Below are 24794 nucleotides of genomic sequence, written 5' to 3'. Positions count from 1 at the left end.
TTCAGTGCTGAACACTTTTTGACCCAAATGAAAAAAAAATAATAAAATTAAATTAAACTAAGATAACTGTTTGAGATGAAAGATATAAGGATATCATTTAGACATACTTTTCCAGTCTAACCAAAGTCTCTTTGAGTAGAATTTTCCAAAGATAGCAGTGTGTTTAGAAGTTCAGATATTATTACTTTGAATGGTGCCATGGGGAGGTCATGTCTATATATTCGCAGAATCACAAAGAAACACAGAATGGTTAAGGTTAGAAGAGACTTCTGGAGGTCCTCTGTTATGACACCCCTGATCAAGCAGGGACACCTAGAGCACATTGTCCAGTATCATATCCAAACAGATTTTGAAGGTCTCCAAGAAAGGAGATGCAACAGCCTCCCTGGGCAACCTATTCCAATACATCATCATCCGTACAGAAAATAAGTGTTTCCTGAAGTTTAAAGGGAACATCCTGTGTTCTGGTTTGCGCCCATTGCCTTTTGTCCTGGCATTGGGCACCAGAGACAAGAGCATGGCTCCATCCTTTCTGTACCTTCCTTCCAGGTATTTATAGACACTGATAAGATCCTCCCTGAGCATCCTCTTCTCCAGGCGGAACTATCCCAGCTCTCTCAGCCTCATAAGAGATGTGATCCATTCCCTCGATCATCTTGGTGGCTCTCCCTTGGACTCTCTCCAGTATGTCCATGTCTCTCTAGTATTGACTAGTGCAGAACTAGAGGTGGTACTCCGTCTATAACTAATGTACGAAGCACAATTACTCATTTAAATCATAGAATCATAGAATGGTTTGGGTTGGAAGGGACCTTGAAGGTAATTTAACTCCACCCCTACCTTCTCCGTCGTGGGCAGGGACACAACCCTCTAGACCAACTTTCTCAAAGCCCCACCCAACCTGGCCTTGAACACTTCCAGGGATGGGACACCCACAGCTTCTCTAGGCAACCTGTTCCAGTGCCTCATCACCGTCACAGTAAATAATTTCTTCCTTATGTCTAATCTAAATCTACCTTCTTTAAGTTTAAAGAAACTACTCCTTTTCCTATCACTACACTTGCTGACTAAGAGTCCCTCCTCAGCTTTCCTGTAGGTCCCCTTTACGTACTAGAAGTCCACTATAAAGTCTCCCTGGAGCCTTCTCTTCTCCATGCTGAAAACCCCTATCTCAGCCTGTCTTCACAGGAGAGATACTCCAGCACTTTTATCATCTTTGTGTCCCTCCTTTGGACTTGTTCTAATAGGTCCATGTCCTTGTGATGGGGGGCCCCAGATCTGAAAACAGTACTCCAGGTGGGGTATTATGAGAGCAGAGCAGAGGGAGAGAATCACCTCCCTTGACCTTTTTTCTTTTGATGCAGCCTGGGATACGGTTGGCTTTCTGGGCTGCAAGCACACATTACTGGCTCATGGCAAGCTTCTTGTCAACAAATACCCCCAGGTCCTTCTCTTCTCCTCAGGGCTGCTTCCAATCCATTCTTCTCTCAGTCTGTTTGTAATTGGGATTACCCCAGCCCAGACGCAGGACATTGCACTTGGCCATGTTGAACTTCATGAGATTTGCACAGGCCCACCTCTCAAGCCTGTCTAGGTCCCTCTGGATGGCAACCCTTCCCTCCAGCATGTCAACCACACCACACAGTTGGTGTCATTGGTAAACTGGATGAGGGTACACTCAATCCCACCGTCCATGTCACCTTGTTGAACCTCAAAAAACAAACAAACAAACAAACAAACACACAAAGAACAGAAGGAACAAGGAGCATGTCTCTTGACCTGTTGGAGATACTTTGCCTGATGCAGCCAAGAATACCATTAACCTTGTTAGTGGAATCATGTACTAATGTCTGAGGTTGTCCCTCCCAAGGTGCACGATCTGCACTTCTTGTTGAACTTCATGACATTCTTGTCAGCCTATTTTTTCAGCCTGTCAAGGTCCCTCTGGATGGAAGAACAGCCTTTTGGTGAACTCATCCATAATTTCATGTCATCTACAAATTTACTGAGGCTGCACTCTATCATATGATCCAAATCATTAATGAAGATATTAAACAGAACTGGACTCAGTATTGAACCACTGACCCCTACTATCTGGGCCTGGATGTTCAGCCAGTTTTCCATCTCCCTCACTCTCTGCTCATCCAGTCCATACTTCAACAGCTTCTGTATGAGGATCTTATGGGGAATGATATGAAAGGTCTTAGTGAAGTCCAGGAGGACAATATCCACCTCATCCATCAGGCTGGTGATTTCATTATGGAAGCTTATCAGGTTAGTCAGGCATGACTTCCCCTTGGTGAATCCATGCTGACTACTCCTGATGATTTTCTTCACATTCATGTGCCTACAAGTGGTTTGCAGTGTTAGCTGTTCCATCACCTTCACAGGGACTGAGGTGATGCTGACCAGCCTGTAGTTCCCTGGGTCCTCCCTCCTGCCCCTCTTGGAGATAGGAGTGATATTTGCTTTCTTCTTATCTTCAGACATTTCTCCCTGTTGCCACAAACAAGCAAGATTATAGAGACTGGCCTCACAATCACACCTGCCAGCTCCCTCAGTACTTATTGCTCCACTCAGCACTATATTATATAGTATTTCTGAATTCTCTTGACTAAGGTTTGGAAACCTAGAATTTATGCAGGATGATGAGGATGGCTGCAAAGCACAGCAGTATGCTAGGCCACTAGGCTGTAGGAAATATTATCATTATGCATTTAACCGGACTTCCAATTTCTCCTTCTTAGAGAACAACTGAGAACTGCCTCTAGGATTATTGACTTCAGTCCTCCTAGTTCCTTCTTGGTCTTTAATTCCTTCCTCACATGTTTAGCTGATAACATTTTAATGGTTTCTTTCCTTTCTGGACTCTTCTGTATGGTTCTTTTTGTGTTTATCTTAGTTACTGGTATTCCTTTTGCAGTAGACCATCATTTTATTCAGAAGAGGGTGTTTGATCTAAACAAAAGGCTTAGGGCAAAAAGGAAGTGCAGATAGGTATATGCATGTAAATCATCAACTCTAATGTATTCAGAATCACTGGAAAGATGACTGCACTTTGTTAGGAAGTTCATATTCCTTGGCATGCTCTTCTATACCATTTGCCGTCTTAGCAGTGTCTTGGCACAGAGCCTTTTGCATTATCTGCTTATGCTGCAGGATCTTTTTACGCGGAAGAGTGGTTTGACTTCCTTAGTATTCATCAGATATGATAAGTTATGAACAACACTGAATAAAAAAGAAAAGCAAATATATTTGAAATATTAATTAAATAGAGATGTCCTCATGACATTAAAAACAAATAAATAAAATAAAAGGAAAAGAAAAAGTAAAAGAGAAAAAAAAAAGTCAACCATAACCAAAATTGTTCTAGAGGTTATCATCATCCTGAATCCATTCAGACTGCAAAATTCCAAGGTATGTATTTTATTTTGCTACAAAGCCTACACTGACATGACTGGCACATTAAACTGTCACTTCACCTTTGGACCAAAGCAACTGCTTTTGAATTGACTACAGATTGTTCATCCCCTTGAAGCTCCAGCAGCTGCAGGACAGAATCTAGCAAGTTTGCCAGGCTCTAAACTTCCCATCAATGCACATCTGGTTTGGCTGGTAAAATAAACTGTTGATTGCTCTATATTTGAAGTACTTGGCTTGAAGTACCTTCCCAGACTTTAGAAATCAGTCTGCCCAAAACACTAGGAAAATGATCTCAGCTACAGCCTTTTCCCTTAGCAATATGCTTCCCTCTCAGCCATATGTTTCTAACTTCTCCTTGTCATCTTAAAAATCACTGCCACACTGCCTGATACTGATTTTCCTCCCTTCTGGTTTTGAAGTCAACTCTATCACTCATCTCAGTTCTTCATTCAGAAGAGTAATTCAATTTGTTTTGTAGATAACTTTTTGCACTCTCTTATTAGAATTTAATGATAATGTTCTCCACCACTCATCTTCACTGAGAACTTTTCTTTTAACAGACATCTCCACTTGGGGAAAAAAAAAAAAAAAAGCAAAAAAAAAAAAAAGTTTGAAAGCACAATTTCAGTTTCCTGAGATAGTTCAAATATCTTCTCTACTCTCCCTCAACTCCAGTACCCGATCTTCTATAGGACAGACAATTGGGAACTAAGATTAGTAAGAACTTCCCAGCCCTAGCAGACTTGCATCTTCTTCATGCCCATATAGGAAAAAGCAAAAACTATCTGTATACACTATTACTTATCCTGTGAATCTCCTTAATGGTTTTGCACAGAAGGAGCTACTGAAGATGAAGGACCACAAAAAATATATATATTTAATATTTTTCTTATATATTTTAATATATATACTTTTTCATAATAAAAGTTAAAGGAACAATAGAATCAAAAGATTCATTTTTTAATTAAACATTTTAGATGAGTTCAAATGGAACTAACTGTTCATAGATAATGAAGTCTTTACTAATTGCACAACTCAAGAAGACATGAACAGGAAACTGTAACAGAAGCTATAATTTTAACTTACAATACATTGTAGCAGCCTTGAGAATACTCTGATCCAGAAGTAAATGTAAAGTATCTTACCTTTCAAACAAACAAACAAACAAAAAAAGATAGAGCTTAACAGAGTATCTATTATGACTCTTTCATTTTAGCAAAAGATTATGTAGATGGTCTTTGTGGGGGAAAGGTTGATGTAGGTTATGTTACAGTCTATCTTGCTTCACCATGAGAAAACAGAATGGAAAACTGTTTAGGAGTCTGTTTGTTTAGGAGTCTGGAGGACAGAAGGGCTTCTGGATGTGCAAATCATCCAAAGAATACCAGACGGCAAAAGAAAATGGAAGAAAACCAAATATATGTGTATATATATATATATAACCAGCTACTGAAAATTAATAAAACTATTTAAAGTTTATAGTGCTAAGATGGTAAAATATTATTGTGACAACAAAGACATAGAAGACTCTAAGATTATAGTTCTTGAATGGAAGGATCCAATTACTAAAAGCTAACATGGGAAACATATACCACCTAATGATTTAGAAGAAGAGGTAATGCAGCTACACATATGCCCAAGCATAAAAATAAGGAAAGAACCTGTGAACCTGAGCATTTGAACCTGGGGATGAAGAAGAACCTGTCTTGGCCAAAATCAGTATCACATCATGTAACTGCCATCACAACTGAACACTAAAGGAAGCAGTTGTAGACAGGAATACTGCACATAAAACGCAAGGTCATATCTGTCCCTAATGTACTGCAAACATCACAATGTTATTTAAATAAAAATACACTTATCATCCCCTAGATTTCAGTCACTGAGACTTCAGTGACAGTAGGAGGTTATCCTCTGAGGGTAAGCATCTGATTTATGCTATTCTGCTCTTTAGTTCCATCTGGAAAAGATTCAAAGTTAATGAAGGCTTTACATTATATCTAAAAGTTAATATACAAACCTTTCAGGTTTTGGAGTTTAGCTGTCATTTTATCATTTCAGCATATCATTACATAAAGCAGATTGAGTTTGTAACACCCTGAAAGGCTGAAATTTTACCTCTGTCTGAAATTCTTTTAGATAATATATACTTTCTGCAGCTGCTAACACTTGAAAAAATGTTTTTACTTCTTCCTCTTTTTTCTCCTGCTTTTAATAACAAGCTAGAAACAGACCAATTTATATACAATACATAACCCAGAACACATTGTGACTACCAATGTGTTTTTTTTCCTAAGAATATATTTTTCTACCCTGAATGGAACATAAAAAGTACAATTTATTCATCAGGAGAATTTCTTACAAATTGAGATTGGCTGTTTAAGAAGCCTTAAAAGGACCAGAACATGTTTTCTCCTAAAAATAAAATAAAATAAAGACACCCTTCCTGCCTGTCTTCATGATGACTTTTATTATGAAATGCTCTATCACTAAGCATTCAATAGTGAGGAAGAGAAATCTGTTGACCTTGGCATTATTATTTTGAAATTTTTAGACTATGGTCATGAGAAAAACAAACAAACAAAAAAACAAAAAACAACTATTATGTTACCTATCTTCTACGTAGTGTAGGCTAATGAATTTAAGAATATTAGTCTTACCTATAATAAATTGAACTATCCATTCTTGTATATATGTGTGGATTCAACGGACATGTTTATCTTGTCTGTAAATTTAACAACTTTATCACTGAAATATATATCATCCAGTGCTAAGTATCACTGTCAAGAAGGAGAGCTGTTTTGCTGTTTTTGTGGTTATTTACTGGTAGTTACATACAGCTCTAAATATAGTTTTTCAGAAGCAGATCCTGTATCTACAAAAAGTGTTTTTCAAATGATTACATTACTTTAACATATTTTGGCAAATTAATACCTGGTATATTAGTTATACATACTTAAAACTCAATGACAGAGGAGTAAATATCAATTCTCTGAAAGTTATGATGAAATGTAACAGTAGCTTCCAAGATATTATTTAAGCTGAACAAAAGCCTTTTAATAGTTTATATAAATGATTTGTGTATTTGTGAAAGACAATTAAAAACAGTTTTTTCAGCTTTATGTTCTTGTGCTTTAATTATAGAGATAAATCTTAGAATAAGTATTTTTTTCCTAAAACAAACAAACAAACAAAAGTTTTGATTGACAGAAGGTTTTTCTAATCGAATTTTAGAGACAGCAAAGATTAAATAGTTGTTGAGGTGTTTCAGTTTTCTATCATTTGCTCAGAAATATTAGGAATCAAATTTCTGTAGGAGTGCTCATTTAAGCATGGAATGGAATGTAGCAGAACATTGGCACAAACAGCAAATTATATTTGGAGCATTTGGGAAAGAAAAAGGTAATGGTTCTGTTTTAAAATACTATTAAAAGAGAATATTGTGAAAATGGTTCTGCAGAGGGAGATGTTTTAATTGCTATGGATACTTTTATTGTTGCTACTGTTGTTTTCAGAATTTTGCTTTTTGGGAAATTTCAAAAAATGGTCTTTTTTGTATGCCTTTTTTTTTTTTTTAATCATATGCAGGAAAGGAATAGCACAAGAAAATGTAGAATTGCTTACAGATCAGAAATGTGGTCCTTATTCAACTTTCTTATATACTATGTACTTAAACATCCTTTGGAAAAAAAAAAATCTTTTATGGAACAATATGTTAATTTCTTAAAACTTTTATCCTGCCAAGTGTTTCAGAACAGTCTGTGACAAACTGAATCATAGCATCATAGAATAAATTGGATTGGAAGGAGCTCCTGGAGGTCATCTGCTCTAACGTTATGCTCCAGTCAAGCTAACTCTGAAGTTAGATCATGTTGTTCAGAGTCTTATGCAGGTGAGTTTTGAGCATCTCCAAGGTGGCAATTCCACAGCCTTCCTGGGCAACTTTTCCCAGAACTTTCACCATACCTTTAAATGAGATATGATAGTGATATTTAGAACAGGGACTTGTTACGATCCTACTTGCTCAAAAGTACCGTTAAGTATTCTATTCCTAACTTCCTATCCTCCTAATAACTTGTTTTGCTACCTCAAATTATTTGTCTTTAAATTTTATAACATTCATAATATACCCTCATATTACATGCCTCTTCTAAATCACACTGCCACCCCGAAAGCCTCTGTGACCCTAAATCCGTTTTTCTTTAAGCACTTTCAGAGCTCTTTACATTCAGAAATCTCTTTCCATAAATCTTTTATGTAACTATTTCATATTTTTTTCAATGTTTCTTTTTGTCATTCCCTTTTTGAAGCATTAGCAGCTGTGGCACAATTAATAATGATGAGACCATTGTTCATTGTACTGAACACAACCACTTCATACATTCATATGTCAAAGGTGATCTACCATATTTCTTTAGTATAGCCTCTTCATTTAACACATATAAAAATAATGAGTTCTCAAGGGCAGGATGAAGTGTATATACAAACAAAAGTATTATCTTTGGACCCCTGTAAATAAGAAAATATAGTAATTATTCTCTTTTATGCTTCCATTTCTGATTGGAAGTAACACAAAACAGGAATAAATAAATAAATAAATAAACAAAGCTATTTACCTCACCAGGTGCTTGAAACTCAGGTTGGGAGTAGAGCTGTAAAGAAGGAAATTATGGAGTGCTTTTTAAAGTCTTTAGTAGTAACTGCAGATAACCATTCCTGCAGGAATGCAGCTGGACATGAACAATTAGATTGGAATATTAGAATAACTTAATTTTGATTTGATGACTTAACTGGAAAATTATTAGCATTGAAAATAATTCTTTTTTTTTCTTTTTTTTTTTTTCCAAATCTTTCTTTTCAAAATGAAAACCCAGACTCCATTTTTCTGATGTGAAACATTCACCTTCACAAAAAAATAGAACTATAAATATAGAAGACTCTTAAAGTGATGTTAATGAATAAAATACGTAAGATAACATAGGAGATTTTGGGGGTCTCCTTAAATCAAAACATCCAACAGTTGGTTCTTGTTTTCTTCTCATCAGGATATTTGGGGGAACCAAATATATTTAAGTCCTCTAGAATGAAGATGCATGCTCAACAATTAGCCAGCATAAGAAAGATGCATAAATAACATTCCCCTACTTTTTTTTTTCTTTCCTCTGAATAGTGAATGTTTTTACATCTACTGATTTCAGTGATATGGCTAATTTCATATTATAATGGAAAAGAAAGCAATGGCTTGTTGTCTTCTTGTTGTTTTCCTGTCTCTGAGTGAAGTATTTGAATATGTCACTGGAGAAGAAAAAGAGCAGCTTTCTGCCTTATTTTGTTAAATCCTTGACAATCCTCCCCATTCTACATCACCTCATACAAGTGTTTAGCTCTTCTCTTGACTTAGAAATCAACATGTATGCTTGGAGTAAACACTCCCACATATGAATTCATTACATTCTTTTTAAGACACTATATATAACATCTTGATGCACTATGTAAGTACGAAAATAGAGAAAAGAAGGACTGGAAACATTTTTAATGTGTCCTTCTAAGACTGTAATTCTTACAATAGGTTTTTCTATCAGTCTGACTTTTGTCTACCCACTATTCACAATATAATATTGTATTTCATATATGTTATGGCAAGCCATAGACTAGTATTTTCCTGAGAAAGCAGATATTTAATATTTTCCATTTCATGTAGAAGGATTCTGTCAGAAGTGATGCTACTTGCAAAACAAAATATGAATATAAATTACATTGCACCGTATACAAAATTTTTGGTGAGTCAAATACAAAACCTCAAGTTTTGCAAGCACTTTTTCTTATTAAATTGAATGGGTTTCTACTGAAATGTGATGTATTTCCTGACCTATTAATGATGATATAAAACCACTGCCATAGGTCATTTTAAAGTACGTGCAAAGTACTTTCCATGCATGTCTTTGGAACATGCATGTCCCAAAACATTATGGAGTTTAAATGACCTGTAAAAGGAAAAAAATATACATATATATGTTTGCAAGACAATGGAAAATGTATTTATTTGCATGAAATCCATTTCCAAATTCTAAGGTTATATTAAATAATTGTGATTTTTTTTAATAACAAGTTGTTTGTTTTTTTTTTTTTTTTTTCAGTTATAAAGTTGCTTACTAGTTTATTTGGTGTGAAAGAAAGAATTTTGGTATTCCTAAAATTATGTGCCCAATGTTGTTATTAATTAGTAAGACTGAAGGAATAAATCCATAAAATGAATCTATGCTTCTAAAGACATACAGAAACAATGATTAAAATGTCTGAAAATGAAAAGTCATTTACAGGGCCTAAACTGAAAGCATTTTAAATTTTTTTTAAATATTCAGAAACTCCCTATTATCTACTTCTGGAGAAGATCTTTTAAGACATCTCAAGCAAATATTTAAAGAATTACTGAGTAAAAAAAAAAAAAAAAAGCTAGAATTTCTCCATGCCTTTGTGAGAAATGTCACCTAAACTGTGAAGTATAATGATATTTTAGCTTAATGTATCTTAATATTTTCAAATAAAGCAAGACTTTATTTTTTCTTTCTTCTGAAAAAGACATTTAAATTAAAAAAAAAAAAAAACAATGCACATGTTTCACAGGGAATTTATGCAAAATAAATTTGCTTTATAATTAACTTTTTTTTTTTTATGTGAAGATATTATAGTAGTACTATATGATATAGTAGTTACTATACCAGATTTCCTGATCTAAACAAAGTTCTCTTCTTCAGCCCAAAACTTCTCTCCCTCCTACGCAGCTGAATGATGCAGAATTGTCACTTACAGCATTGGAAAAGATAACTTCAAGCAGAATATTGGGTAATTTGTTGATTCTGGCTTCTACTTTCTTCTTGTAGCTGCTATGGTTTAAAGTTTTAGATTTTTGCTTGAGCTCAGTTTCAGATTAATATTTACTTGCTTGAGAATTAAAGAGAGAGAGAGAGAGGGAAAGGGAAAGGGAAACAGGGAAACAAGCTGCTGGTATTTAAGGAATTCAGGTAGGTATTGTTTCACATTAGTAGAGTAAATTTAGTGAAGCCTTAGGCAACAGTATCAGTTCTGTATCACCTGAACCTGATATGTGGTGGTGATTGAGCAATGGTGAATGTGGGGGTCCTGGGTGGTGCTGATGGGGAAGAGGGGACAGTTTGACCAAAGACAGTGCCAGATCAGATCCTGTTTGGATAACAGAAGACATCCTGCCTGGGGAGATAACAGAAGCCATCCTGTCCTGCAACAAAGAACTGCCTATCTGTAGGAACATAATGCATATGTGTTGAGAACTGATTGGACAATAACAGATTAAAAAAAAAAAAATAAAAATTACACATGTATCATGAAAAGTTTTGAGCAGGGTCCCTCCTTGGAGGCACACAGCTCAAGGTGATATATGGGTACCATTAAATTCCTGTTGCTTTAATTAAAAGTTGACTCTCTGAGTAAATCCCGGATGCCTGGGGAGACCCATTCTGCTAGGGTAAACAGAAGTATCCCTTAACAAAAGGAAGGGAGGGACGGAGGAAAAGAAAGTTTATCAATGACATCTACTTGCAGGGGTTAATATACTGGGAAAAGTATAAAAAACAGCAAGACAGTTTCAAGAAATAGTCACAAAAGTCACAAAGGAAAACAGTTTTTCAATACGTAGTATAAAATATTAAATAGGAAACTTTAATTACACGTAAGTGAGACAAAACAGAAATTAATAAAAGATGACAACATCTTTATGGCTATCAGACTAGTAAATAATTTATGGATGGTCTATAGCATTATTTGAGAAGCAAACGCCTAAGTTTTCAAAAACGTTCAGCGTTTTCCTGGTTTCAGCTGCAATGGAGTTCATTTTCTTCATAGTATCTGATATGGTACTAGGTCTTGTACTTAAGAAGAAAATAAAGTTGAAAACACTCTAATGTTTTAGTTGTTGCTGAGCAGTGCTTATACTAAGTCAAGGAATTTTTGCTTCTCATGTTATCCTGCTGGCAAGAAGGCTGGGGGTGCACAAGAATCTGTGAGAGGACACAGCCAGGACAGCTGACCCAAACTGTCCAAAGAAGTATTTCATTTGATCTCATGCTCATCAATAAAAGTGGGGGGATTTGGCCTGGGGACCATTGCAAGGGGACTGTCTGGGCATCAGTCAGATGGCGATGAGCAATTACATTGTGAATCACTTCGCTCTTCTCTTCTCTTCTCTTCTCTTCTCTTCTCTTCTCTTCTCTTCTCTTCTCTTCTCTTCTCTTCTCTTCTCTTCTCTTCTCTTCTCTTCTCTTCTCTTCTCTTCTCTTCTCTTCTCTTCTCTTCTCTTCTCTTCTCTTCTCTTCTCTTCTCTTCTCTTCTCTTCTCTTCTCTTCTCTTCTCTTCTCTTCTCTTCTCTTCTCTTCTCTTCTCTTCTCTTCTCTTCTCTTCTCTTTTCTCTTCTCTTCTCTTCTCTTCTCTTCTCTTCTCTTCTCTTCTCTTCTCTTCTCTTCTCTTCTCTTCTCTTCTCTTCTCCACTGTCTTTATCTGAACTCATGAGTTCTCACATTTTTACCCTTTTAATTCTCTTCCCCATCCCACTCAGGGGGGCGGGAGTACACAAACAGCTTTGTGGTGCTTAGCTTCCTGCTGGGTTAAACCACAAGTGTTGACCCTAATCTTCTTCAGTTAGGTTCAAATAACTATTCATCATCATTAGAGGTAGAAAATAATTAAATCAGGTTGAGTGTTTTAGGAAAGATTGATCTGTCAACACTCCTGCTCCTGTGAAGGAAGTATTCCTGTTAGGAGGCTCCTGTGAAGTACTGAGCTGGTTTCTGATTCAGGTATTGTTACAGCATACTATGAAAATGAACTTGAAATTTGTAACCCTAATCTCCAAGATTTATTAGTATCTTTTTGTCAGTTGATTTTTCTTTAAATCAAACATAATAAGATGTCTATGATTACAGTCTGTCTTTATACTGTAACATCATGGGACTTGAATAATGACAATCCTGCCCTGCCATTTTGCATTTTTACCAGTTAAGAAATCTAACACATTAAATATGATATATTGTACCAGAATTTTTCCAATATGTCTCTGTGGTTTCTCTGCTGTTTACAGTGTTTTACATGGTCTGGATGGTGTGACCTTGATACATTTAACATATGACAGCAAGCTACAGGCAGGCAGGCAGGTGAGAGGTAAACCAAGGAGCTGTAGAATATGTAAACAGGCCCTAGACTCATAGGACATCCTTCTCACTTATTGACTACTGTTACAAAATAGATGTGATATTACAACAAACAAAAAGTTTTATTTATCAAGACTTTTAGTGTGGGATCATTTTACATAAATTTTGATATAAGCAGTATAAATGTCTATAATTACCCCAGCTGCAGTTTCTCTAGAGAAACACATTTATACAGTATGACTCCTGACTTGATTTAGATTTCTAGAGTAGAATGAGTTAATTTTTTTCCTCTTATGTTTCTTACACTCTATAAAATAATGTCATAAATATCAGTTCATATGTAGGCTGTGTAGTAAATATCTAAAGATAGTTCAAATTAATAACACTGTTAGTTACAAGTTTAAGCAATGAAAATTATATGTGAAGCAAATCCAAAGAATGCTTGAACATAAAATTTGGCTCCCAGATATTGCTGATTTTTCTGTTTCCAGATTAAAGGCTCCAAATCTAAGACTGGCAATATAACTCAGTGAAGCTATGCAAATCATTTTACTTTTTTCCATGGGTTGTATTGACAGTCTTAGAGCTGGAAACTAGCGGTTCAGAGCAACTTCTCATTTTCCTCTGAATGTTCCTTATCTGCCTCTATGCCCAACTTTTAGAAAGAAGAAGAAAAAAATAAATGACTTCTGTTTGGTGCCAATCTTGAATATTTAAAGAGTTTGCTCCCCTCATCATCTCATACAGGTAAATATTTCTGCTGGCAAGCATGAGAGCCTCAGCTACCTGTATTGTCAGCACAGAAGGTACGGAAGGTATCTACATTGAAAAACTCCATTACTTTTTTTTTTTTTTTTCTGCAATATTTTTCCCTTTATTCTTGGTTACTCATCCAGCTAACTACCCCTGTGTAATCAGGATTCTGTTTACATGCTATTAAAAGGCCCCATGGGACTAAACAAAGTTTATACTGTTACTTGAAAATATATAGAATTTATAACCTGTATGATAATTTGGCACTACAAACAAATGCTTCTTCAATAGCAAAAGGAAAGTCTATGTTCCTACTTACCCTATGACATTCACGCCATAGTCCTTATGTACTCATCAAATAACAGTAGATTATGGCAACTTTGCATATGAAACCTTGTCCAATGAATCCCACCTCATCTACAGAAAAAGTATCCCATATTATTCTAGATATCCATGGGACTGTTCTGTAAAACATAATCCTTTTAATAATAACCATACCTGTGAGAATTCCATTGTCCTTATACCCTTGTACCACAGTGAATTGTATGAGAGATTCACATAATACTTGATGTGAGTTTCAGCACTGGTGTAGTAATGAAGAGACACATAAAATGCAAAGCATAAGCATTTGAATCTTGAGTAATTATAAAACTCAGGAAAAAATAAAAATAAAAATATTAGTTCGTAGATCTTGGGTAACTACAACTGTGCAGTGGAACAGGTTGCCCAGGCTGCCCACAAAGGTCATAGAGTCTCCAAGTCTCCATACTTGGACGTATTCAACAGATGCTATGATCCATGCATTTGGCTGTAGGTGGTTCTGCTAGAGCAGGAGGGTTCAACCAGATGACATCCAGAGGTACCTTCTAACTTCAACCAGTCTCTGATTATATTTTTATGTTGTTCTTGGCCTGTGTGAGAAAAAAAAAAAAAAAAAAGAAAAAAAAAAAGATACAACTCTTGTAACAGTCACTGACTATTGATTTGTAGACAACTTTCTCACTAGGCATGGGTCATAGAAAGTATGACGGTGTGCAGGGTGAAAAATGGTAGCTGAAGAAAGAAAGAACTATCTGCAACTAAATACTGAGATGGGAAGAACCCAAACATAGAAAGCAATTGTTTCTCATTGCATCCATTTATTTTCTTTGTCATAGCTATAGGCTTTTCATGGAGTTTTTAATGATTATGTTCCAAAGACTCATTGCTGAAAGCTGATGAATAGCTATAATATAATCCAAAGGCCCAAATAACTAATCAGAACATAGCTTTGAAGTGTCAGTCATGTTCTAAAGTGGATTACTGTAGCACAATTATGATTCATTAATTTTGAATTTAAAAACGTGTATGTGAATAGTTTTATAGGGTTTGTGCATGCTTCCTTCTGCTGTGGAAGATAGGACCATTTAAAAGGATAAGACAAAAGTTTAAAATTGAATTTCTCCTCTATTTTGAATAAATCTTTTTGTTAATTATTCTTTTGTCCTTTTTGGTACAATCCTCTCATGCTTTGAAATTTTATATGATCTTCTATGTTCAATGAGTGATAAGAAAACTCAGCAGTTCACAATGTATTCTACACATTGCATAACTGAGTTCTTTTTCACTTTGTCAGGATTCTGGCTTATTTCTTCCTTTCCATCTGTGAACCTTGATGTCCTCCTGAAGAACGGATTAGTTTGGGATAAATTACTACTTTTTCTAATTTAGTTGAATTTGTGATTTAAATATATATAGACAGAGAAGTGAGCAGGAGCAGTACATATATATATATATATATATGAGTTTAATATCTAAAAAATAAAAATAAAAATCCATACAGTCTTCCAGAAACACTAACTTCATTCTTTACTAGGAAGACATAATTTGGTGGCATAATTTCCCCTCCTTTTGTCCATTCCTGTTGCCCTCCAAAATGCTGATCTGTCTTTATAGTACTTTGTCCTCTTAAAAATTAAAAACAAAAAGGCCTTTTCTTCTGTTGATGTGAATACAGTTCATCAGCAGCTAGTTTGAACTAACAAAAATCCTCTACAATACCTCAGAAAAACAGCTGTCTCTAAGGCTAGCATTCTCCCACTGAGTAGAAGACAGTATAATCAAAAGATGAAAACTTGTCTTGTCAGAAGAGAAAAAGCAAAACAACAGAATGAGGGCATGGAAGATTTTCCTGATGTAATCATCATGTAAATATATTTTCAATGTTTTTATTTCCATGTCTGTTTCTTCTACAATTGTTTTTAGACATGCGTTTGGAGGTTATGAAGACAGGCTTTTTCTTTTCTTTTAGTTTTATCTTTAGTCTGGTTTGACTTACACATGACTTCCAACTAATTCTTTATCCAGGATAAGCACAGTGTCACAAACTGGGGCTCTGGGGAAATTAGGAGGAGTCCTAGCTCTCCAGCATACCCTTAACTGTATCCAAAATGTTACTGAGTGGCTTGCTGTTTGAGTTGAACAGGGGTCTGAGATGCAGAACTGTTTACCTTAGACCACGTGGTGTCATTGAAGGCTTTCTGTCATTCCACATGAAACCTAGGGGTAACAGATGATGAAAAACCCCAAATATATTCTCCTTTGCACAGTTTATATGTTGATTTAGGCCTCTTTTGCTCACTGACCCATTCATTATTCCCTTAATAGCCATTTCAGAACACAAATTCAGAGACAATACAATTTAAAGTCTGAAGAAATAATTAAAAGCTGTCTGGAGTTGACTTAATAATAGACCCCCCCCAAAAAGATAGTATGAATGCTCTGTAAGAAAGACATGCCTGTATTCTTAATGACAGAGGCTGGTGTATGGAGAGCATCTTTAAAAACAGAAAGAGTAAAATGTTGACATTCTGTTCTAAGATTAGAAAATAACAGAAAGCAATGTGATATTATTTATACAATATAATATTAGTTCCCTAGGAAATTCCTAACGTAGATTGCTTTGCATCCATCTACTTCTATATCTCTCACTCTTTCCTTTCAGTACTAAGGAAAAATGACCATTTTCATGAATCTAATGCAAAGGTAAAACTAGCAATTCACTTTAAATTAAAAATATGGTAAAATATTCTCAAGCAGTTGATGTAGGCTATAGTTATGGTTTTTTTCAGGACTTCTGTGGATAAACTCCAGGTTTTTATATCTCACACACAGAGATTCAGTTGAAATGGATTGTCCAGATAAAACATATGTGTCCTAGTAACTCAGCTGCAGCTAACCCACAAATGCTCTGACAATTTTTTTTCTTATTTTGTGCTATAAGATTTTTTTTTTTTTCCAAATAAGTAGCATTTGAGCTAGATACTCTGATACAAATATTTGGCATTAGATATTGTCTTAGATTTAGGAATCTGAATTATTTTACAATATAAGAAAATGTCATTGACTTTTTCTCCTTCCTGGTAGAATGGCATATCTTAATACAAGGAGGTTTATTTTTATTTATTTATTTATTTTCCTGGTAAGCTAAAACTGAGTATGGTCTTTATTTGTGACTTTCAGTAAATAATTTGCCAATCTAGTCAGTTTTGTATAAGAAAGAAAATATAGATTCAATTTACATGATAATATTAATCTTAGAAAGATCTTTTGATGATTATCCAACATGTTTAAAGGAAAATAAGTTCATTTGCACACTAATGGTATTGAAAAAAAAAAAAGTGAGTGTGGGAGAAAACAATAAACCAAATTCTCAGCAGTAACGTGTACAAATTTTTCTTTTGAAATTGTATGAAATTGATAAATACATGAATATTTAAACACAAGAGAAGGAAAACTGGGTCATCAATAATCCAAGGGTTAATAGCCTTGCATACTGTGAAACGACAGAACTAAATACTCATTTGCTGAATAAGTATGAGATTAAATCACAGCAAAGGAGAACTTGAATGTAAGCTACCTGTCATTTTAAATAAAGAGTACAATAAAGTATTCTTAAAAGAAGAAACAAATAGCCTTATCATATCCTGCCACACAAAGCAGTAACTTTTGTCATAAGCAGTAATATGTTTGAATTTAAATATATGAATATGAATCTATGCAGTTGGAAGAATAGGGTAACAAGACAGTTATGAGAGTAATGACGCTGGTGTGTGAGATCATATTGTATTCAACATCAGCCATGTGTTAGAAACATCCTGTTGGCTGATCAATGATGCGAACAGGTTTTAAAGTAAATTAATACTGCCTTGGAAACCAAACAATATAAATAAAATTGCAAAAAGAAGCTATCCTGGTTCCAGTTAGGACAGAGTTAATTTTTCCTCATAGTAGCTGGTAGGGTGCTATGTTTTGGATTAGGATGAGAAGAGCGCTGATAACATGCTGATGTTTTAATTGTTGCAGAGCAGTGTTTACACCAGGCCAAGGACTTTTCGGCTTCTCGCTCTGTCCTGCCAGCGAGCAGGCTAGGGGTGCAGCAGGAGCTGGGAGGGGACAGACCCAGGACAGCTGACCCAAACTGGCCAAAGGGGTATTCCATACCATCTGACGTCATGCTAAACAATATATAGGGGTGGCTGGCCGGGGTGGGGGGGCCGGCTGCTCGGGAATAGGCTGGGCATCGGTCAGCGGGTGGTGAGCAATTGCATTGTGCATCACTTGTTTTCTTACACATTATTATTATTAATACTATTATCATTATCACTATTATTATTATTATTGTTATTATTATATTCCTGTCTTAATAAAGTGTCTTTATCTCAACTCACCGGCTTCACTTTCCCGTTTCTCTCCCCCATCCCAGAGAGGGAGGGGGGAGGGTGAGCGAACGGCTGTGTGGTGTTTAGCTGCCAGCCGGGTTAAACCACAACAGAAGCCAAAAATTCTTTACCAAAGCAGAATCCTTCAGAGTTTGTTGCCTGAACAATACTTAAGCAACCCTTTTAATTTGAAATACTTGTTGTGTGATAAAAAGCACCCCAAAGAACACGAATATTGACTTCAAAACACGTTCTTAATGCTATACAATTAGAAATGAAGCAGGTTAAGGATAACAAGCTAGTTCATTTAACTCTTGCCATGGTGGCCTGGATATATGGCCTATTTTCTGTTGGCCTTGACTCATATGATAGAATATTATGGCTACATGGAAAAATTACATTAAAATGCTTAGCAGAACAAGAAAGCTCACAGCTAACAAGAGGAATTAAAAAAAAAATAAAATCATTGCTAGATACACCAGTGATTAAAACTGCAGCTGAACCAGCTGCCCTCAAAGTTGTGCTACTTGAAGTATGTGTCAGAAAAAAACATACTGTGCAAACAGAAGGAAAAAAAAAAAAGTGTTGTTAATTACTCTTTGCTGCCTTTACCTTTATTATCAGACTTATAAATCCAAACGATAATGATATTAGCAGCCAAAGGTGGACCCATTTATCAGGAATGCTGCCCAGAACCAGAAGATCTGTTGCTCTTGCTAGCAGTATCATACTTTTTTCAAGTGCTGAAAAGTGTAACAAGTTGAAAGGTGTAACAAGTTAACTCTCTTGATACCAGTACTGTTAGCAAGCACTATCAGTGAATGCTATAAGTACCTTGCAGTACTTATAGAGAATAAACAGTACAGAGCAGGCTGAGATATCACCATAAACTTCTTTTTACACAACAGTATACTTACAGCCAGTCTACACCAATACAGGAGGAAGATAGCATGTCAAGAACTTTGTACTTATCAATAACGTTAAACTAGTGAGGGAGTTTTATGGGGGATTATCTCCATTATTATTTTCTAGGAAAGTTGCTATTGTACAGTAAGACAGAACCATCTGAATGCATCATCAACACTGCTCATAAAGTCTCAAAACATCTGTGAATGAAGGTAAGAACATGACTTCACATGATTGTATCCGAGACAAACTTCAAGTGCTCTATGTGTGGGGCACTGAAGTAGGAGGTAATAAAGACTGCTTACATGAAGGAGTGAAAAGGAAGCCACCAAAAGTGAACTTTCATCATGACAGAAGATCTGTAGAGATCAGATTTCAGTAATCCAGCAGATGCTATATGAAAGTGATTTTCTTTGCTTGTTTTGAAAGAGACAAGATATAAGCACTTTTCCCCTTGTTACTGCATTTTGTTTGTTTTGAAGAATTACCCATGTTACTCTGAACAATTTTAGTATATTTCATTAATGGTACCGTGCCTCTGTAAAAAAATGACACATTAAATGGAATTCATTAAATCCAACTGTGAATTTCTACTGTCTGAGACATAGAAATCTGAGTTCATTAATCATTTAAAGTTCATTCTTCGGCTATGGGAAGATGCCACTAATGTCTGAAAATAGATAAAGAACATTTTGATCTCACAGTGTTGATTTGTCTTTATTGACCGAAGGGTTACTAAGATGACTTACTGTTTTAAGAAAACAAATCAAAAGTCAATAGGATCTGAGTTTTCAGTTAGGAAGTGTGGCTTGCTGAAATTGTTCATATTAATGAATATTAATCTGATTTTGTTCAGTTGTATCTGTTGAGTTGATTCATACATGCAAAAACTTGAAATTAGCAACATTTTGAATTATTTCCTTTCTTCTAATGGGTTTACCCCTTCTCTGACATTATATATCCTTGAGGTTCAATGATATTAATCCTATCACTTGCTTTGTCGTAAACAAAAGGTTTAAATGCCAAAAGAAATTCACAAGAAATTAAAAAACAAACAAACAAAAATATTTTGACAACTGTTTCAGGTCGTCATGTCCATAGCCCAGTTCCAAATATGGAAGTGGATTACTTGTGCTTTGCCTTCAATATTTAACGGGGAGTAAAAGAGAGACCATACCATTGTTGTGTTGATATATACTAAGTTTACCTGATTGTAAGATATCTTGTTTCCTTCCTTGGTAAAAATTTTAATAAAACTTTTTTTTATTGTTTATTTTCTCTGAGTGATTTCCAAGCACACCTTTTCTGCAAGTGAATACAGAACACAAGACTGTGGAGTATGACTGCATCAGTAGACAATAAAGGATGGGAAATAATAGGTTAGAAGGAAAAGAGATTAAATTTTGAAGCGACTGAACTCTAAGATCAAACATTTATCTTAAAAAAAAAAAAGGATTAAATGGATATAGATGGATGAAGATGATGGCTGCAATAACTACTGTTATTTTTTCTGTGGTTCATAGCAAACTTTATGAAAATTCCAAGGTCAAGTAATTGCTTACAGCAATCAAATTAGAAGATGCAATATACGTATTTGAATGACACAACTTAGATATAGAAAAGGATTTCTAATTTGGAATGCATTTGGAAAGAAGTTGAGGAGAGTATATGCATGTAATATCTTCATTATTAATCTTACAATCTGAATTTAAAATAATTTGCCATCAAACCTTTTCTGATTAAAAAAAATAAAGTATTTCTCAGAAACAACAGCAAAACAAAACCAGTTATACCTGTTGAGCATCATCGTATTACTGTTTGTACAGGTTGTATCATTGTGCCAATTCATATTATTCACACGTACTATTAAATAGCTTCTGTATTACCTTCATCTAATAAATTTGTACATGAAGAGCTAACACAGAAAATAAGACTCATTTCACCTCAGCTTAAGTAACTAAAATTTAGACATCTTTGCTATTCATTTAAAATTTCTCCACAGACACAGGAAGAGAAGAATATCTCCAGAAATACATTTATTATGCTTCTAATAGATACCTATTTAAAAATGAATTAATTCCTCTTTGGAGGTCTCACTCCTTCTCTCTTTTCATTGATTATAAAGTACTGACACCTAACTTGGACTGCATGCCCAGCTTTCAAATGACTGGTGCCCAACTTTTAAATGAGTGGTGAGATGAAATGAGTACCATTTACAATTACTTTTCAAACAGTGAGCTGAATTTCTCAAAGAATAGTTCCAGTTTACATTATACTACTTCAGTTTTACTGTTTTATCCATATTCACAACTATGGAAAGTGACTGTTTTGAAAAATCAGTGTGGAAACTTTATTTCTTTATTGTTTTTTTTTTTTTTTTGCCATGAAAATATTATTTATTATTTCTGTAATTAGGCATTGTTGCTAGCAGGGAAATATTTTGACCCCTGAATATTCTCTGTTCTAAATATAAAACCACTTAAATGGAGGTAGATTGGTCAGAAGAGGCAAATAAACACAAATTCTTGGAAAGAGTTTTCTTTTCTCCTAAATTCCTGAGACACTTGCATTCAGAAGCATTAGTAAATCCTTTGATTAGTATACATTCTGTGCATGTAATGAACACAACCAAAACAAAAAAACAAAAACATTTAAATTTCACAAATAGACAAAAAATAATAATAATACTATCTAAGTGTACTTGCATACACTTTCTACTCATCACTTCATAGTTTTCATTCAAAATTATAAATTCAACAAAACTATATAGGCATTTACACCACAGGTAGTAAATTGAGATGTAACTAATTATCAAATTTCTAGACAGGACACTAGGAAAAATCAAGCAGAGTACTAATATCTATTTCCCATTGTCCTGGTTCCAGTTAGGACAGAGTTAATTTTCCCTCATAGTAGCTGGTAGGGTGCTATGTTTTGGATTAGGATGAGAAGAGCGCTGATAACATGCTGATGTTTTAATTGTTGCAGAGCAGTGTTTACACCAGGCCAAGGACTTTTCGGCTTCTCGCTCTGTCCTGCCAGCGAGCAGGCTGGGGGTGCAGCAGGAGCTGGGAGGGGACAGACCCAGGACAGCTGACCCAAACTGGCCAAAGGGGTATTCCATACCATCTGACGTCATGCTAAACAATATATAGGGGTGGCTGGCCGGGGTGGGGGGGCCGGCTGCTCGGGAATAGGCTGGGCATCGGTCAGCGGGTGGTGAGCAATTGCATTGTGCATCACTTGTTTTCTTACACATTATTATTGTTAATACTATTATCATTATCACTATTATTATTATTATTGTTATTATTATATTCCTTATATTCCTTATATTATTATATTCCTGTCTTAATAAACTGTCTTTATCTCAACTCACCGGCTTCACTTTCCCGTTTCTCTCCCCCATCCCAGAGAGGGAGGGGGGAGGGTGAGCGAACGGCTGTGTGGTGTTTAGCTGCCAGCCGGGTTAAACCACAACACCCATGGGGGAAAAATATATCTTGACAGAACTTGTCTTATTCTTACTGGTTAAAAAATAAGGATTACTCATTTGGAGATCTGACCTTTGCAGTCTTGGCTCTAGAGACAATAATAACATAGAGTTAAGTTTAAGGGTCATGAAGAAGGCAAGTAGCAAAATAAACAACTTCTTAAGTGCAGGTTTCAGCCCCTAGAAAATATTTGCTCAGGTAACTATTAAGACTCCCATGAAAACCTGTCTTGGAAAGCAAAGGTACTCAGAACTGTTGGAAGATTTTCAGAGGCAGCCTGCTCAAAACACAGATGTCCATACCCCCAGATGGAAAAAAAATACAATAAAATGTTAGAGTAAGCATAGAAATAAATCAACCTTGTTAAGCAGTTAAGTACTCAAAGGGCTCAAATACAAATGAAAAAAACAAACAAACAAACAAACAAACCATGGGGCAATATATATATATATATTGCCTTAGTATACAGAGATTCAGTTAGGCAGGCAAAAGCTCAGCTGCAGTTCAAACAGCAAGAGAGGCTTCTGTAGGTATGTCAGTTATGAGTGGAAGAACAAGACACAAGACTGCAGCTGAACAGGGCTAGCAAGTTACTTAATAATGACATAGATAAGACTGAGGTACTCAGTGTTGTTTCACCTCAGTCTTTAAGGGTGAGGTCAGATCTCAAGTTGCTGTTCCAAGAAACAATTTTTGAAGCAAATGGTTAATCACTGATAGTAGGGGAGGGTTGAGCTAAGGACCATTTGTACTGATTGGAGATACACATGTCTATGGGTTGTGATAGGATGCATCTGATGCAGTTGGAAGACATGATCAAAAGAGGGTATATATATCCATCAACAAAAAATTATGCTTTTTTGTTTGCTTATTTTTTGTTTGTTTGTTTCTGGGAAGGAAAAAAAAAAAAAAAAAGGAGCTCTAGAAAACTAAAGACCAGGTAGCCTCACTTCAGAGCCTAGGACAAGTATGGAATGGGTCCTCTTGGATCCTCTTGGCATCTTTTTCCCAAGAAGGAGACTGGGGGAAGGTAATGTGGATTTACCAGGCTTAACCAATTGCCTTCTGTGATGAAACAGCTTCTTCAGTTAATGGAGGAGAGCAGTGGACATCCATCTACCTAGACCTTTACAAGATGTTTCATATTATCTCTCAAATCCTTGTTGAAGATAGTAAGATATGGTCTGGGCAAATTAGCCTCAAGATGAATGGAAACATGCCTAAACTGCTAAACAAAAAAGGTTTTGATTAGTTTCTCAAACTGGTAACTAGTCATAAGTGGAATTCCTCACAGCCTTTAAAAACAATGTGGTTGATGAAATTGAATACACTATCACTAGGTTTGCAAATGACACCCCACTGGAAGAAGAGGTAGATAAACTGGGCAGAAAAGGAAAATAAACAGCATCCTCAGCAGTCTAGAAAAATGGGTCAAGAAAAACTGCATGAGATTTAACAAAGATGAATAGAAGTCCTACATCTGAAATAGAATAATCCCAACTAGCAATACAAGCTACGGACTATCTGGGAAGAATTTGTACTGGTGGACAGTGAACTGAATGTAAGTCAGTAGTACGACCTTGCAGCATCAAAGACAAAACACATCCGTGGCTTCAGCAGTGGTTGTATCATCAGCAGACCAAGGAATGAAATTATTCCAGACTACTTAGCTCTTTTTAGGTCACACCTTGCACACTGTACCCAGTTTTGGTACCCCTGGTATAAGACGGACTGAACAACTGGAGAGGGTTCAGAGGAGGACCATCGAGATGATCAAAGTTATGGAAAACTTGACTTATGAAGAAAGGTTGAAGGAACATTGTTTGTTTGCTTGTTTGTTTGTTTCCACTTGAGGGAAGAGAAGGTTCAGGAGGGATTTAATCCCAGTTTTCCACTACCTGCATGGTAGTTACAGATGAGTTGTAATTATTCTTTTCACAAAGTTGTAAAATGAGTAGAGAAGAGGCAACAGGTGTGAGTTGCTTCAGGGGAAATTCCATTTAAATACAAAAGAAAAAGAAAAAAAAAAAAGGCTTCAAAAAATTAAACTTTGGATAGGCTGCTCAGAGTGGTGGTGGAATCTCCCTTGATGGAAATATTCAAGACAGCTCAACACGGCTGTCATGGCTAGCCAACCTAAGACCTTGCTTTTCACAGAAGGCTGGGTCAGAGTATATCCAGAGGTCTTTTTTAGCCTAGACTTTTTCTATAATTCTATGATTGTAGCTTCCACCCCTCAAATTGTATATGTTTCATGGAGGACCACCAGGAAAAATAAACTGAATTTACTAAAGAGTTAAATTTAAAGTAGTCTAGTTTTGCTACATCTAACTATCCTG

The 24794-nt window shown here is 35.6% G+C and overlaps 1 protein-coding gene and 1 long non-coding RNA gene across 2 annotated transcripts in view; one reads left to right on the top strand and one right to left on the bottom strand.

Annotated features, from left to right (window-relative positions):
* The window catches only part of LOC308187793 (uncharacterized protein), a 219623-nt gene that overhangs the window by 20406 nt on the left and 174423 nt on the right, over positions 1-24794 (top strand). The gene's annotated exons all lie outside the window — the stretch shown is intronic.
* Positions 6473-11981, bottom strand: LOC308187814. Its single transcript, XR_013944941.1, has 3 exons — positions 10232-11981; positions 8040-8075; positions 6473-7389 (listed from the first exon to the last, which is right to left on the bottom strand). It is a non-coding gene; the product is annotated as an uncharacterized lncRNA (long non-coding RNA).

This window comes from Anser brachyrhynchus, assembly GCF_964034855.1.
Source record: "Anser brachyrhynchus genome assembly, chromosome: 1".
NCBI lineage: Eukaryota > Metazoa > Chordata > Aves > Anseriformes > Anatidae > Anser > Anser brachyrhynchus.
This window is presented reverse-complemented; position numbering and strand designations above follow the sequence as displayed.